The 3,943-nt window shown below is 42.9% G+C and overlaps 1 pseudogene; it reads right to left on the reverse strand.

Moving 5' to 3' along the window:
• Window positions 1-3,160: 3,160 nt before the first annotated feature.
• On the reverse strand, window positions 3,161-3,730 carry LOC114214880 (Parkinson disease protein 7 homolog pseudogene; annotated as a pseudogene).
• Window positions 3,731-3,943: the final 213 nt, after the last annotated feature.

Below are 3,943 nucleotides of genomic sequence, written 5' to 3' on the forward strand. Positions count from 1 at the left end.
AAGGAATTATCAAATATAAGAAAGTTATTGTTTATTTTTTGTTCAAAATTCACATTTCTTGTTTTGTTAGTCTTTCTCAATCTCTGATTCATCCATACCTAGCTGCAAGGACCATTGATCCTTGGGATCAGTCTGTGTCAGAGACTGCTGGTTATCTACCCAATATGCATTCTCACTTTTTTCTGGTTTTATTCAGAATAGTAATGGGCTTGACTAAAAGACTACATTTCCTAGCCTTCTTTGTAGCTGGTTGGTTTGTGTGTGTGACCCAATTTGGCCAGTGACATGTAAACAGAGGTTATTATATAGGCCCTTTTTGGCCCCTTTACTGTTTCTTTTTCCTGCTTCCTGGATATGTGGATATAATGGCTAGAGATTCAAGGGCTATCTGGACCATAAATCTATTTTATAGAAGAAAGCCATGTGCTAATGTGGGTTGAAAATGGCCAAAGAAAGTAAGGTCCTTGAAGGCTTCAGGAAGCTGCCTCACCAGCACTAGAATATCAATTTCTGGACTTTTTTATATGAAAGAAGAAATATTCATGTGTTTACATCACTATAATCAGTTCTCTATTACCAGAAGTTAAATGCAAAGTCTTTCTAGTTCTTACGGTGGTCAACAAAACACTAGGTACTTACCATCCTAATCCTATTTTATGGCAATGGAGGTGGGTGGGGAGAAACTCCCTTCTTTTAAGAAAACCCTATGAGTGACAGTCTTAGGATGGTTGCCACAAGTCCATTACTAGAGGTTAGTTCTCAGTCAAGCAAAAGTGTAAAGAGAAAGTTTCCCCAAGAATGTAAAGCACACATCCCTCATCAACTAAAAAATAATGACTGTATTTTGTCTTCGTAGCTCTCCAGAGGAATGATGAATACCTCTCTTTGTCCACAATGAGAAAAGGTGTCTGAGTGAGGCCTAACAACAATAACCCAATAACCTCTCCTTAAGCCACAGATTCCTTGGAGTTTTGTTTTCCTCCTTGGGCTATCCAGAGCAGAGGCATTTATAGTCAGAATGTTTCTGGTTCTACTCTTCACTTTCAGTGGTTGGAGTCAGGGGTCTACCAACCATGTCCATTCATCTTCCACAGGTACTTCAATTTCAGTATGTCCAAAATGGAACCCACCTTCCCCCTCCTCTCCATGACTGAACGAATGGTATAGGCACCAGAAATCTGGGTAGGATCCCACACTCTTTCCTCTACCTCCCATTGGTCGCTATGTAGCTGTGATCCTACTACCTACATTTTCTTTGTATCCTCTTGCTCTTCCAGCCCTCTCTTCATTTCTCATCCAGACAATATCAATTCCTTAACAACTACTGTGTTGCCCCCATCTAACTCATATTCTGTGATGTAATTACATTAATCTTTCAAAAATGAAAATCCAATCAGTTTAAAATTCAAATGTCTTGGCAGAATTCAGAGGCCAATTAGGATCTATTCGACACTTGCCTTTGTAATGTCATCTTTTGCTACTTTATCCCATGCCATACAGAGCAGCTGAACAAAACCACCAGCCATTTACTGAATGAGTCATGCTCCATCATATCTCCAAAGCTTTCCCTAAAAAGCTTTTCCCTAACTCTCTCACCTGGAAAACTACTATTCATGCTCAATACTTAACTGAGACGTTAACACCTCCAGGTATCCTACCTTGATTCTGTCTTCAAGAAGCAATATAACATGGTATCAAAGAACATCGCTCATGAATTCCAGCTACTGGTTCTGTGACCCTTGTCAAGTAACTTAACCTCTCTGTGCCTCAGTTTCCTCCTGTGTAAATAGGGGATGATTTCTCGTAGGGTTATTGAGAAAATTGAACAAAATACCACACATGAAAGTGGTTTGAAGTATTCATGAAATATGGTAAGCGTTCAATATATGTGAGCTATTTTTCTTTCTAAGTTTGAATTAAATTCCTTAGTTTTGTGGTCCCAGCCTTCCATGAAGTTGAGAAATGTGTGGAAGTCTTATCCACTTGTCTTGTAGTTGGAGAAGCCAGAAAGCTGAAATTATTACTCTCACTCCCTTAGACCTAAGGCTTTGTGTGCAAGCTATGCCAATGGGCAAGGTTCGAAGGACAGAAACCAATCAGAGGTCATCATCCAGTCAATTCTTGTCAGTCTGCTAGCAAATACTACCTTGGAAATGACTGTTTTGGATTCCTGGCTATTTGAAGGCAATTTGGCAGAGGCAGCAACATCTTGAGCTGGATCCCTAAAGGTAGAAGGTATGCGTAGCTATGTGTATCAATTTTTTTGGTTTCCTAGGTGTCCAGAGGCAAAAACACAGCATTAGAGGTGACAATCTTGACTTTGGCACAGCCTTTATTTGGCCTCATGGTGGTAGCTCCCGTGTATGTCAGTTCTCTGCTATTCTAAAGACGTTCTTGGAGACCCAGCCTACTATCTTTTCTTTGTCTCTTCTAAAAATTTTGGAAGTACTTAATTCCCTGTATTAAATTCCTTACTACTTTGATTATCTAAGGTGATTTCTGTTTCCTGCACTGAACCCTAACTAACAATCTAACTGGCCCCAGTAATGGCTTTCATTTCTTTCTCTTTTTTTCATTTTTTTTAAAGATTTTATTTATTTATTTGACAGACAGAGACATAGCGAGAGAGGGAACACAAGCAGGGGGAGTGGGAGAGGGAGAAGCAGGCTTCCCGCTGAGCAGGGAGCCCGATGCGGGGCTCAATCCCAGGACCCCGGGATCATGACCTGAACTGAAGGCAGGTGCTTAACCCACTGAGCCACCCAGGAGCCCCTTCATTGGTATTTTTAACAGCACATTATTCAAATGAGAGAAAATCACAAGCTTCTTAAATCTTTGCCTTTTCGCTTTTCCTCCTTGCTGTGTCAAATGTGTTCACTGCTAGTCTATCTCAGTAGCTCTATCAACAGTTAACAGATGCAAGTGAGGCTGATCATGAATTTGGTTTCACACATACCAACAAGGGGAAACCAGTGATAAACAAAGTAACAATTGGTAGTTTGCTAAATGCCATTTGCTCTGCCATCAAGGTTCAGGACCGTAGGGACCCGGGCACAGGCGGGGAAACTCTGCACGGGAACCGCACGTTTTGCTTCAAGCGAACGTGGTGAGAATGATTACAAACGGCCTGTTTCTCTATTTCTGATCAAAGATGTCTGCTCTAATCTTTAAGAACGAGCGGGGCCTTCACTTGGTCAGTCACGTCCTTGCCGTTCAGTGCCTCGACGATCGCGAGAGCGAACTCAAAGCTGGCTCCAGGCCCGCGGCTCGTGAGGATCAGGCCGTCTCTCTCCACACGGTTCTCGGAGTAGCTGTAATGACTTCCATTCATTATTTTGTCTTTAGCAAGTGGGTGTGTTGTAACTTTGCTTCCAAAACCTATTTCATGAGCCAAAAGAGCCGTAGGACCTGCACAGATGGCAGCTATGAGGCTCTTCCTTTTTTCTTGTTCTTTCAGTATCTCCTTCACAGCAGCAGACTCAGATAAATTCTGCGCACCCAGATTGCCTCCCGGCAGAACCACTACGTCATAAGGTCCCTCTTTTTTGGCATCTTCCAGACTGGCATCAGGACAAATGACGACGTCTCGGCTACACTGTACTGGGTCTTTCCCAGCCAGACCCGCAATGGTGACTTTAATTCCAGCTCGCCTCATGACATCTACGGGGATGACTGTCTCCATCTCCTCTGCTCCTTTGGCCAGGATGACCAGAGCTCTTTTCGAACCATTTTTATGTTGTATTTTTTAAAGACTTAAGACAAGGAACCTCGGCCCTTTCGGCAGCAATTCCGCGCCTGGGATGACCGAACCACAACCGGACTCAACCGGGATGCACGCGAGCACGCACCCATTTCTTTCAACACACGCTTTGCAATGCAGTCAGGGTGCTTGCTCCCTGCTTCCCAGATACCCCATGCTTTCTTCATGTCCCCATTTTTCTTA

This window comes from Eumetopias jubatus, unplaced genomic scaffold, assembly GCF_037043125.1.
Source record: "Eumetopias jubatus isolate StellerSeaLion01/CBP00866 unplaced genomic scaffold, mEumJub1_p1.0 scaffold_8, whole genome shotgun sequence".
Lineage (NCBI taxonomy): Eukaryota > Metazoa > Chordata > Mammalia > Carnivora > Otariidae > Eumetopias > Eumetopias jubatus.